The sequence below is a fragment of the Streptopelia decaocto genome, assembly GCF_964273445.1.
Source record: "Streptopelia decaocto genome assembly, chromosome: 5".
Lineage (NCBI taxonomy): Eukaryota > Metazoa > Chordata > Aves > Columbiformes > Columbidae > Streptopelia > Streptopelia decaocto.
Window position 1 is genome coordinate 9,127,691 of NC_138659.1, and position 14,292 is coordinate 9,141,982.

The window sequence follows — 14,292 nt, forward strand, 5'->3', positions numbered from 1 at the left end:
AAAACATCATTGCACTAAATGACTCATCCTTCATTTCCTGTTATAATTATTTTAATTCTTTTTTCTCCATGATAAATGCTATGTAGTGGGTTTTTTTTTTTTTGTTCTTTTTCAAATAAGGTACTTCTGGTTGCTTTTTTATTTTTTTTAACTTTAAAACTCCCGTGTCATCAGCCACCATTCATCTCCCCTGGAAACACACCCCAGGTCAAATTGCCATGAGCAATGGGAGGAGAATAAGAAAAGCTGCGGGTGTCCCCAGGGAGGGAGGGTGTCTGGAGGGACCCGGGGGTGGCAGGGATGGGGGCTGACAAGATGGGGGGTGTCAGGGATGGGGGTGACAAGGCTGGAGTGACAAAGCTGGGGGTAGCAGGGCTGGGGGCTGCCCTGCCTGCATTTTGGGTGATTCCCAAATCTTTGCTGATGGTTCTGGTGTCTACTATATTTTGGAGAGACTTTACTGTCCCGATTTTCAAAATACAGGATGATTATAGTTATTTTTTTACAGGGTGGTTCTAACCCAAAGCTAAACCAAAACAAGAGGAGGAGAAAGGAGAAAGGAGAAAGGAAGGAGAGAGACTCCCCAGCCCCTTGAGAAGACTTTAGTTCAGCTGTTTCTAAGCCATTCCCCTGCTTCTGTGCTGGATGTTAATTATTACAGCTTGCAACTCAGGAATTTAGTTCTCAGTCATATCCTAGTTTTATTCTTGGTATAGCTGAATGGCAAATTATTCATTTGCTCTAATCACAGTGGGGTTAGGATCTTTGGTATGCAAGTGACAATATTAATTGCCTGGCGTGTGGTCTTCTGAAGAACAGAAGTTAGAAAGAATGATTCCACACCCTGAGTCGTTAGGAGAACAGTGCAATTCATTATCTGTGTGTTATTATTACTAATGACATAGTAATAGACTCTGTACTAACAATAAATATCTTTTTATAAGCTCAGCATTGTACTTAATAGCCCTTTTCACTTGCAGTTGAAGATTGGTGCCATCCTCAGCCAACACACGTGGCATCGCCTCTTGTGGGAGCTGCCTGGTACCCCAGCTCGGGATCAAACCCTTTATTCGTGAGCATGGTGCTCACAGCATGACTGCTCTGTGCTCCTCCTCACCCACCCTGGAGGTTTTTTCCTACTCCAGAGGATGCATGGGAACATCTGGGGGTGCAGCGCTCTGTGGTGAGTGCAGCGGCTCCTCCAAACTGGTCATTAATCACGAGTTGCTTCTAGAGGGAGACATAGCAACTTCCTCCCCCCACTGCCCAGGGCTGTCTAAGGCTCATACAAACAAGCTCCCAAGACCAGATTTTTTTTTTTTTTTAAATTACTAACTTCTTGCTCTTATCACGACTGCATTTATGTGTAGGGGTGGCACGAACCTTTCAGAAAAATCATCTTGGGAGAGGTGCTGCCTCAGACTCAGTGTACACAAGGAAACTAAAGGCCGTGCTAAAATCCGTGCTGGTTTCAAAGGCTCTGGACATCAGGTGCTGGTGGAGCCTCAAAACTCAGCCAGGGCTTTGCAGTCCTGCATGGAAAAGGAGAGGGACAAGGACAGGAACATTGCTGAAGTGGAGGGAAGAGGGTCAGGTCTATTTTATTTCCACTGACTATTTGGCAAGACATGCATTTCTCTCCTTTCTGGCATTAGAAGTGTTTAATGTGGTGACACCCTCTGCTGCTGGTCTGTCACCAGTGCTCCCAGTCTGTGTCCAGGGCAGTGGGACCCATCCTGTCCTGGGAGCACTGGTGAGGAGCAGCATGGATTCCAAACCTCTGTCCTGAGCTCAGAGGGGACCTGCTTTTGGAAAAACAATATTAAGACACATTTCAGCAATATATCCTCTTATTTCCAGTCACAGGTGTACCTGGTGGCACAGCAGAATACAAAATGATTTATTAATGACAGGAAAATCTGCACCCTTGAATATATCCCAAAGCAAGTTGGAAGTTATTGAGGCAGGGTCATTACCATCCATTCTATTAGCAAGACCTGGAAAATAGATATTTTAACTTTAATTGAATTTCATATAAGTTGCAACCTGGCCTTTAACAGAGAGGCTTCATTTTAATTTATCACAGACCCAGGCGTTTGCTTTAGGCTCACCAATTTAGTCTCCAATTCTGCTGAAGACATTTTGCCCCAATTGCGTTTGGACATTGAATTCAGAAACCTTAAACAGATAATCAGAATGGGTTTGCTTTGGTGTTTTCTAATTTAGATGTAGCAGTGCCCAGCAAGGACCGAATGTCTGAAATTTTTGTCTGAAGTTGGAGCTGTCTAGCAGCTGAGCTGGGCACATTGGCAGCTGGACGTGGGACAGAAGTGATGTCCTGTTGTCTGTCCATGGGCGGTGCTGAGGGCAGGACCTTCCTGCTCCACCAGAGCTCCTGCCTGGGGAGCTTCCCATGGGGTTCCTCCTGAGGAATGAGGTGACAGTGAGGATGTGCAAGCTCCATCCATTCCTGTGTCATGTTCCTTGTGCCTGAGTGCTGATGTAAACTTCAGGTGATTTACATAGCAAATCCCTAGTACACAGAACCCTGGTCCTGAGCGACTCTGGGATGCTGAGCACACCACTCACTTCTCATTTCTCCATCTGCAGGAGGGGGATTTGGGTGGGTGTGAGAAGAAACAGGTCAAGTTGGGAGGAAAACCACCTCTGTCCCCTGTAGTCTCACAGTGAGTGCTCAGACCATTTTATTTGGGAAAAACATGTCAGAGAAAACAATGGCACAGACATGTTCTTGCTTCTGTACGAGCATGTCCAGCTCAGCATCCCAAACTACTTCCCATGTACCCCTTTATTAACTGTGCCAAGGGCCAGAGCAGGAGCCTCCCTCCCCACCAGTGGTACCTGGTCCCAGTGGTACCGGGCTCCGGGAGCAGGATGAACCCTCACCGCATCCGTCAGTATCAGCTTCCACCCAGCCTGAGTCTACAGCAAGCCCACAGAAACGCACGGTGTCCTGACAAATTACAGGAAGAGAAAGGCATGATTCAAACCGAAATTGCGCATGGAATTATAAGAGCCAACCGTGCATTTTTAATCCATGCATTAAATTATGGCATAGAAAAGCAAGTTAACAATTTAAACATAGTGGAACTGTTTTTAACTTGTTTGTTTAGAAAACAAATATCTATTTCATATTACATTACATTGTTGAATTATTTATTTACAGCTCAAAATACCTGTGTTATTTGTGCTAGCTGTTATTACAAATGCCAAATTAATGTTCATTTATTTCTCCACTTATGTTGTGGAGATTGTATTATGACTTTATCAATTGACTCTTCTTTTTTTCGAAGAAACTTATTTCAATCCAATTTCTTATGTCATGTTACAGATAAATGAAAGCAAAGGCCCCCCATATTGTATGTGAAATCTGTAATACCGTGGCTCTGGAGTAATGCCTTAAACAATCAAGCTAAATATGTCAAGGGACTTTTTAATACACTGCGCTGATGAAGCAAGAGTATTAAATTTATTCAACCATGAAGAAGGCTTTGATTATCATACACCTCAGCTGTGCTGGTATGTGTTGACCACAAGAAAAAAAAATAAGATAAAATGAAATGTGATTAGTTCCTGATGGGCTGAAATTCCTTTAATACCCATAACATGGAGGGAATTTATATTAAGAGCTTCCATCAAGAATTTTTTTTTCATATCTACTCCACAACACAATGAGTCAGTGTCTCCAAAGTGTGATAACATTCTTATCGATATCTGAATGGAAACATATGGGATGGCACAATTATTGCTATTTTATTGTTTGCTCAGTGGGACGTGTATTGTGCACATCTCTGAAGCCCTGTAAATAGCCACACCAACTTTCACTCTTGAAAACAGAAGCTGTGATTGCTTTGTGCCATTTTTTTGTCAGTAGATTTGATTGTGCAGATTTGGAAAACTGATTAAATTGCAGGAAGTCACAAGATTTTAAAAATTATTTTTGAGCTGAATCGTAAAAGTCTGGTTTAAAACCTTGGTATAAATAAAAAAAAAATTAAAAGCTGCAATGCTGTAATGCATTTGAGTGAGACACAATTATAATACGCATACACCATTGTCAGTAGATGGAAAAATTATGAGAAAGTTTAAAAGGCTGATAATTAGTTGCCTGGCTTGGGCAGCACTGGAGTGTTCATCTCCCTGTTTCCTCGGCAGACTCTGGATGTGCAGAGCTGCAGCATCAGAATTATTTTTGAGACGGGGTCGTGTGCCCGCATGCACGTACAGTCGTTCACAACCCAGTTACTACAACCCCGTGTTTTGCTCCCGCTGCCTCCGCAGCCGTTTCACACGTGCTCGCTGCGAGCACCTGCCAGTGGGAACACAGACATTTCACAGGACTCACCGGCAAGTGCAAAACTGAGTTTGAAGCACTGAGCACTGTTAATTTGTGTGCATCATCCCCTCTGAAAGCCCTGCTGCTGGTGGGGAAGGACAGTGCTCTGAGCGGGCTGTCCAGGGAGCACTGATGCCGAGGACAGGGCTTGTCGCTTGTGACCCAGCACCCATTAAAAGGGCGATCCTGGGAATTTAATGCTCTGGAACATGTCTGCCCAGCATGTTAAAGGGTTTTGCTGCCTTACATTAAAATGTGAGAGTTGATCTGACTGGGTGCTGGGTTTTATGCAAATGGTGTCACATCGAGCTGGCTGCACGCTCTGGATCCCACGTGTGACAGATGAGAGAGCTCCAGAATTTGTGTATTTTAATGGTGCTCGTGCTGAAGATGATAAATGCAGTCTTCATCCAGCAACTTCAAGGTTCACTCTTTTTATTTTAAAAGGGACATGCACATGGTTAAAAACACTTGCAACATTAATAATACTTCCCTGCAAGAAAGATTGATACATGCAGCATAAATACACATGCAGCATATGTAGCTTCTGGTTTTGCTTTTGCCTTCAGTGTTTGGGCGGAAGATTGAAGTGCAAGTGAGGGTTTTTTCCTTCTTCTTTCCAGAGGAGTGTGCTCCAAAGTTATAATTTCCCTTGCACCTGCTGGTGGCTGCACAGACACCACAGAGCCTGCTTGAGCCCGTGAGCATTGTGTCACAGTCACAGGGGATGTGCTCAGGGCACCCCTCTCACTGCCAGAGGAATTTTCTCCTCTGAACAAGATATTTGGCCTTTAGTACACAAGACACTTTTTATCTTGCAGTTTCTTCAGCAGGCTTGCAGAAATTGTGAGTATAGAACTGGAAAAACACAGCAGCATCCAAGGCAAGCTTAAATGGGAGCCAAGTCATTACTGAGCAAGTGAAATAAATTCTGGGTATTGGAAGGAAACCGGGAAAAGACAAGACACGCAGAGCATAAGGCAGAAAAATGGCAAAACATACCAAATGAACAAAGCTTAGAAGTGCAGCCTTTATGAAAGCTCAGAGGTCTCCACGCTCTCTGAGCTGAGAGCTGGCTGAAAGAGCTAGAGCTGCAAGCAAATAAATGGTCTCCTATTATTTGGTTTCTCCCATGTTCATAGTAACAAAAATTGCATTAAAAATTACCTGACTTCACCATCCATTTCTATTCCCAGAGGAACCACAGGCAGGGCTCTCAGCTTTGCCTGAAAGGGCTCACCATGGAGAGGGGATATGAAACATCCCACAGCCTGTTAACTCATTTCCCTCCTCACTCAGATGCTGGATAGCAGGTGAAAAAAGGGAGTCTCAGATTTTCATGGCTCTTTGTGAGGTCTTTCCCTTTTCCAAATATTTTTCAGGTGAGGAAGCGTCATCCTCAGTGCTGTTATGAAGATAAAAGCAGATGCAGAGGAGATGCGAAGCACCAGCTCAGGAACAGCCCCCTGGTTCCAACAAGCCCCTCTGAACTCCCCTCACACCAGGAGCTTGCAGCTTTGGGGCCCTCTAGACCTGGGATGTGTGTTTTCTTGTCATGCACATTTGATTTATTTTCTCTAAATGGTTTAATTGCTCTTGGAGCTCCTGCAGCCTGCTGGCACCCTTCATGCTCTGAGTTCCACTGTTTGCCTCTGATGGCATTGCCCTCCCTTCAGGTGAGACTCAAATGAAACAGAAAAGTATTTTTCAGTTTGTTCTGATTTAATTCAGGTTTTTCCACCTGCATTTAAGAGTTAGTTTTCATCTTCAACTTTATTATACCACAAGAGGAGACAGAACTTCAGAAGAGATGGTTAGAGGTGTTTGCATCTGAGAATATGTCAAACAAGTTTTAATACTTTTGAACAAAGCTTTTACAGATTGTCATTATTTGAAGCTGGGTAGCCATGGTACTGAAAGGAGATGGAGCTCTGACCAAGGAGGACAGAGCTTCATTTGCCCCACCTTGCAGAATCCTGGATTGCTGGGGGTTCTCCCCTTGGGCAGAGAGAAAGTAAATCCCACAAACAGTGGAAAAAAATGATGAAAAGGGAGCCAGCAGGAACCAGCCCCAAAGCAAAGTCTTGGGGATAGGCATGGTGCTGTCCCCTATTGGAGTAATTCTTATGTATGCAGTAGAAGAGCGTGAATCTCTCGGTCCATGAGAGTGAAACCTCTGGGCTATTTCTTCCCAGTACAAGGGTAATTAAATTAAAGCTGGTGAGGCTGAAACTGGGAAAACCTCTCACTGCTGGCAAAGGGCTGTAAGTCCCCTTGGAATAAATATTCATAGCGATGAGCCGAGCAGGCGCTGGGGCTCGTGTCATCTGTAAGGAACCCAGTTAATATTTCAGTAAGACTCAGACAAAAGCAGAGATGAAAAAAATGACACGTTCTCAGTGTCATGGAATAATATTTGCTGATTGAGAGGCACGCAGGGTTTTTTTTGAAAAATACGGGGGACATCGTTTGCAAGTTGTTCTCGTGAAGAGAGAAGTCCCATGACAGATTTCAAGTCTTTGGCAGAGCTTTATAACTTTATCAAAGAAAAGCATCAAAGTGAGAACTTTGTTCTGAAAAAAAAAAAAAAGAGTCAGAAAAATAATCAATAGAAACCACAACAAAATAAAAGATCAGGATAATCATGTTGTGCTATCAAAAAGGTGCAGTTTTTGTGCCTTTTGTGATGTTTTCTTCATGACAGTTTTTTCTCGATGGCACAGTGAAGATAACTTGCTTGTCTCGTGATTGACAGGAAATTTAAATGCCAGCAAGCAAATGCCAGTAGGAAAAAAATCTTCACTCCCATATTGTACACCTTAATGCAATGTGGGATCCAACCAGTTTACTTGTAAGTTAATGGGTAATTGGACCCATATGGCACCCAAAAAAGTGCAAATTTGGGTTTTCAGTATGAGGAGAAGTTACCTGGGAAACTGTCTACATTTAGTTTCTTATCAATATTCAGCGCTATTGCCAAGACAAGATGAAGGAAGTTGGAAACTTGAGAGCTGCAGATAAAATACGCCAAGAAATGCATCAAGAGAGAACTGAACTCTGGAGCAGTTTCTCCCGATATCAAACTTCAATCCTGACCATCATAACAAACATGAATGTGAACTGGTTTTCCATAATAGCAACATTTATGAGTAGTTCATAAATGAACACATAATATTGGTGCCTTTTTCAGTCTTTTTTTTTCTCTCTCCACAAGTTTGATTAAATAACTAATAAGTATTTATCTCTCCCACACACTTTTTTTGTCCTTTTTTTGGTAATCCCCTTCCCATCAGTATATCTCTGGATTAATTGTCAATAAAGAAGCGTCTTGGATGCTGCTGGGAGTTCAGCTGAAAGTGTTTGGTACCACAAAGGCAGCAAAATGGCAGCATGGGCACCCCTTCTGGTGCCAGGGTCAGTAGCTCCAAGAAGACGCCCAAGAACTAGAAATATCTGCCTGGCTGGGCTGTGTTCTGGGTGCTGAGTTAATGATGAGCATCCTTGCTTCAGGTGCGGGGACTTTCCAATGAGAGAAAAATAATTGTTTTCCTTGGCTCTGTTCTGATGTTCTGTTCTGTGTGCTGGCACAAGCCTCTCATTAGCAACAGGCTGCCTGTGACTAAAGTATGGGCAGAAAGTCGTTCTTTCTGTCTTCTTTATCTGTAAAACAATAAAAAACTTTAATCATAAAAAAGGAAGGGCCAACGGTCTGCTTTTGTGATACAGACTTCTTTTTTATTAGGTCTGAGACTGAGAATGGCGCTTGTTAAGAAATAGTGGTTTATTGCGGCGGACTGGGAGATGAGATAAGGGTGAAATACCAAATGTGTGCACACAAACACAGAATGTGTGAAAAATGGAAGCGATAAGGTCTTTGGAGCGGGTTCCTGCTGAGGTGATTGAGGTGCGACACCGCATCATATTTGCCGGAGAAGTTGAGGAAAATCGCAGTATAATCAATTAAAAGTGGTGCCACTGTGGCTGGACGGAGCTGTCTGAAAGTAAAACATAACAAATAAATTTATTCTTTGCTCTTTGTCAAGCATATGTGACTTTGCAAACAGAGGATGTAGCTGCAGTAGTCGCACCTGAGCAGCAGATCGGGGGGGTTTGGCACCGCAAGGATGAACACTATGGGAGACGGGAGGGATACACAGGAGACAGGAGGGATATGATGGGAGACAGGAGGGATATGATGGGAGACGGGAGGGATATGACGGGAGATGGGAGGGATACGATGGGAGATGGGAGGGATGCGATGGGAGGCGGGAGGTCTACGATGGGAGGCGGGAGAGATGTTGTTGCTGTCTGGGTTCAGGCACTTCAATCATGTTTGTTTTCGTCCTTCTGGCTCTCTCCCCAAGGAACTGTCACTGAAACCGGTGCGTTTGTGGCAGGTGAACAGACACTTGAGCGACTGTTCCTGTTCTGCGCACACAGGGATGTGAACACAGTCCCCAGCACCACACTGATGTTATTTCTCAATTACTTTTTGTTAAGCAAATATGCAGCGTGCTTTAAGTACCGCATGCACTAATTATGCCGAGCCCTCCCGTGCCGTGTGATGGCTTTCTTACCAACCCGCTCATTACACCTGTCAGCTGAACTTTAAACACTTGGCAACGCATAAGATTTCATTTGAAAAACACAGATTATTTTTACACCCACCACCTGTTAGAGAACATTTGGGAGTGCAAAGCTGAATGGAATCGAGGCGTCCCATGTAGAAAAGATAGTATATGGCATGTCTGCAGTAAATAACCTTGTATATTTTTTTTTAAAGAGACAGAAGTACAAATGTTTAATGCACGTACACACATATGTTGTCTGGAAGGTTTTGTTGTTCACACACACACAGCTGCAATTTTTACACCAGGAGCTGTTGGTGGTAGAAAAACAGTATCTCGGTTCTCCTTATGTCAAGGCACAATTTTAGATAGAATTCTAACAAATAATGTAATTTCTCATTTAGCAAATAATTTTAAGGATGACTGAATTCTTTCCAAAGAATGCTGCTGCTACATAATGGGACTAATTAAGAGATTTTAGATAACAAAATTACTGAAATACTTTACGAGACCAACTTTAAGTATGCAACCGAATTTATGGAGAATTTTCTTCTATTTTGCAGATGCCCACGTTACTCAAGGGCAGAGGAAGATCCCAGTGTGGTGGGATGTGGCCCTGTCAGAGGATTGTGGGAGTTCTGCACTTCCCACAAGGACAGCAGCTTAATTAGCACAGTCATTAACTCTCATTCCTCTCGACTCCCTGGAAAAGCCCATTGCTTCAGACAGATGTCACTTATTTTTCCCTATGCATCCCATGAGTCCTGTGCAGCACTGACAACCACACGGCTCTGTTTGTTACTCAGCTACAGAGAATCCACAGCATTCTGGTACTTCAAAGCTTTCCCTTGATTATTTTCTGTATGTTAGTTACATTTCAAAGTCAAATGATTATTCAGTGAAAAATTCTATTGTCATTTAAATTGGATTCATTTTAAAAGATCAAATAAAGTTCAATAAAATTTTGTTTTTAAAACACTGAAATCAAGTATATCAGTAGAGTTGACATATTTCATGTCAACAGTTTGAATGGAACATTTTTGATCTTCAGTTTCCAAAGAGCTTGTCCAAGTGAAGTCATTAGTACTTACATTAAAAAAAACAAGACTTCTGAAGATTAACATCATGACATTTCAATTTCATGAAAGCAAAATATTTTTAATTAATTCAAAATGACTTTAAAATGTGTTAAAAATTTCAATTTCTTATAATACAAATTTGAAGACAGCAAGCTAATTCACTAAAACAAAAAACATAGATCCTGCACAGATAACATATAAATTAACTTTCATTAAGTCAAAACCAAATTTTGGTTTAAAGTCAGTGATGATTCAAAATGTTAACCTTAATTAGAGTAAAACACATGTGATTCAAAACAAGCTATGCTCAAATACTTTAAGTTACAATATTACTAAAATCATTACTCTCATGACAAAAGGAAATCTCATGGGCATTTTTATTTGATCTTCAAAGACTTGCTGCTGCTTAAATAATAAAGAATTGTTTTAAAATATTATGCCTGATATCTTTAAATAAAGGTTACCACTAGGACCACATTTTTTCCCAGGTTTGGCCTGTGGTTTTTGCTGTTTAGGTGGTATATAAGGTTTACTGGTAAACATGAGCTGTAGAATTTCTATCATGATTCTGTTTGCTAAGGGACTGACTCTTCTAAATGAAACAGTCAGCAGTGTTTATTAATCTGAAATGCTTTTAAAACATTTTTGTTTGAAAAGAAAGTCAATGGTTTCTCCAGGATATTTTTTCTGTTATTCTTTCTAGTGGAAATGTTGATAATGATTTTTTTTTTCTTTTTTTCAGATCACACTTTCCCTGCAAGAGCATTGTCATCTTTTAAAATGTATGCTGTGTTCCTGTTAAATACATTTTAGGAACACTGTGTGCACATGAGAACACTCCTCTGTATTGGTGCTTGTCACTGTATTCTAATCAAGGAAAGGCAACAGTCTCCAAAATACTAGAACTTGCAGCTTCAAACCGTGATTTTCCCTATGTTAATGCACATCCTGGTGTGCCTGGTGCACAGGGTGACACAGGGTGTGGCTGGTGGCTGTACCTGCAGAACCAGGCTTTGCATGCACAGAACGGGGCAGATGCTGGAATTTCACCGTGGAGTGGCTGTGCCATGGGATGCTGTGGGTGCCCATCGCCTGCGCCCGTCCCGGCAGAACTGCTGACACTGGGAATTGATCTCCGGCTTTCCATTAAGGCATTTGTGCCATTATGTACCTTCCTAACTTAATTAATGGCTTGAACTTCGAGTTCTCAGAACCTCATTGATTCAGCAAGATGTGCCCTCTCAGTTTGCAGAATACAAATCATGCACAGCGACGGGTTTTATCAGCTCTCTGCAACCCCGAGCCATCCCACACTGTCCCTTTATCTCCAGACTGTCCCTGCATCTCTACACTGTCCCTGCATCCCCACACTGCCCCTGCATCCCTGAACTGTCTGCCCCTGCATCCCTGCACTCTCTGTCCCTGCAATCCCTGCACTGTCCCTGCATCCCTGTTCTGTCTGTCCCTGCATCCCCAGCATCCTTCTGCTCCCGGCCCAAGGCTGGGTGTTGCTGCCCGGCATCGGGCTGAAGAAGACTCTGGAATTAACCGATCCACAGTATGGATCTAACAAGTCCAAACTGTTACCACATCTGGAAAAATCAGTGTCGCTTCCAAAGAAGGAAGGAAAAGTGAATTGTCTAATTGAGTCTTCAAGTAATCATATTTTTGTCCCTTAATTACAGCTATTCTGGAGAAAATATCTAATGATTGCTGTACTTGAAAAATATTTAACAGTAGTTTTATGAGGAAATTCACGTATATTAATGATGCCAATTGGAATGGCCAGTTGGACATGTCAATTATATTGCCGTGATCAAGAGAAGGCCACAGATCCACCTCCTGGAGATGGTGGAGGGTGCAGGGAGGGATGCTCTGCTCCCTGAGACACCTGTGTGAGCGGCTGGAGCAGAGCTGCCCCTCTGCAGGGACACGTGTGGCCCCGTTAGGGACATGGGGACAGAGGTTTCTCCAGGACCCGTGTCCCTTGCCACCACCTCTCCTGCTCCTGGGTCCTGCTTTTCAAGTTGATGCAACTCCATGGTTTTCCCAGTTAAGTAAGAAATGAATGATGAGCGAGAACAAAACCTCCAATTATGAAGTAAAACAAAGTGTGTGCTAATTACTGCACACCAACAGTATGATGGAAGAGGCAGTTTGGTGACACAAACACGGTCTCCTGCAGCCTCACGTGTCCGATGAGGGGAGGGAGATGAGCTGAGTGTCCTGGGGTCTCCTGCACGGGGGATGAGCCCTCACACCATGCTGCTTCAAAGAAGGTGATGGAGTATAAACGACAGTGAGAAAGATGTGCATTTGAAATGTAGTATGGCCAGCACAGTGAGGAAGAAAATAAAATGTGTCTTTTTGTAAAATTGCACTGCTATGAGAAAATACATTAATATTACTGCATCCCTGCACAGCCACAGCCACACACCAGCTCAGCTTGCTTTGCACTTGCACACAAACAAGCTTGAGTTCCCCAATGCACAGTCAGAAAAGAGAAAAGTAGTAGAGCTTCAAAATTAAAATTCAGAAAACAATCTGCTCTTTAAAAGCAAATGGCAAAATTACCAGGTAACATGAAGAACTGAATCCCTGCTCCATAACAACTAAGTTACATTTTTAGTAAGTGATGGCAGCACACCAAATTATTAACATTTCAAGTAAAAAGGATATTGAGAGAGGAAAGAGAAGGGAGCATTCACTGCCATAGAGGAAAGTCTGTCTCCATTGCTGATAAACCCAAATCCCGTCTCTGGGAAGGATCTGAGGATCCTATTTGGTTTCCTGTTTTTTTGTAAAACTCCAGTACCAGACAAAGTACATTTCTCCCGGGGGCAGATTTAAGGCGATGCCGCAGCACCACAGCAGGTGGGATGCTCTGACCTCGGGAGGGACGGCGTGACCTCAGGTGAGATGCTCTGTCCTCAGCCCAAGGCAGAACCACAGCTCTTGCTCTGCAGCCACCAACTTTGCCAGCTTGCTACTGCCAGTCCTTACCTTGTAATCTGTTTTTACTGGGAAGCTGCCAAGAAAAATAGTATCTTAAATGCCTTGTACAGTGCCTCTTGGCTGCATTATTAGCATTATTATTTCCTGGCTCTCAGTGCTCTGCTGCATTTCCCCCCCAGGATATGACTGTCCTGGACACTGCTGCCGTGCATAAGCAGGAGAGAGCACTGACCTTAAGAAATTCCTGCAGTGCCTAATTTTAGCATGTTAACGTGACCGTTTCAGCATTGTATTTGCAGATCAACCTTTGATCGCTTTTGCGTTCTGTTCCTTGAGCTGTTTTCTTAACCAATCACCTTTGTTACTAATTCACCAAGAACAAAAAGTCCTTTAGTCAACAGCCTGTTGACAAAACGTAGATTTCATTTTTAATGTAGGAAAGGTCTATAACCAAAAATCACACACTCACTGAATCACAGACAGGTTGAGGTTGGAAGGGACCTCTGAAGCTCATCTGGTCCAATCCCCTGCTCAGGCAAGGCCACCCAGAGCTGTCACCAGCTGGGTTCTGGAGATCTCCAGGGATGAAGACACCAACACCTCCGTGGTGCTGCTTGGTCACCCTCACATAGACTTTCTGCAGAAGTCCACATTGCATTCATTTATAAGGACTTGCCATTTTTTTTAGTAACTACAGTAAATTTATCAACCTTCTTGTAACTGAACAAAAAACAACAAGTTACTTCTCTCAGTATATTAATGGGAATACAGTTTCTATTTTGTTCCCTGTTTGTTAAAAATGTGAAAATAACAGTATAGATTTAATCTCTCTTGTGACAGTTGCGTTTTGGATTTGAACCTGAGTTGATATAAAAGAAATGTTGCAATTAGTGCAAAAGCAGAGAGCTAATTACATCTCATCAGGAAGGAGGCAGCAGCCCCTGGCACATTTCAGCTGGATGTTTCGAACAGAAGGACCAACACTTTCTGCAGTGCACGGCAGAGGTTCCTGGCTGTGCCCAAGCCTTCTCCAGCCTCAGACACAGTTTGGGATCCAGGAGCAGATTCACACAGACCCGGCCCCCCGCACTCACACACTGTGGGGCTGGTCCTGACTGGGGGTTCAGCATCCCTGGCCAACATGTCTCCGCCAGCCCAGCGGGAGATGTTGATGCTGCTCAGCACACACGGGACCTTTTGCCCAGGGCTTGGTTTTTTGGGGATGACTTTCTCCCTCAGATGTTTAACTGACTAGTGAGTCAACAGCAAATTCCTTCTTGTGGTGCTTCAAAACTGTAAGTTAGTTGCTTGAATTGTTGGTTTTTATTTTCTT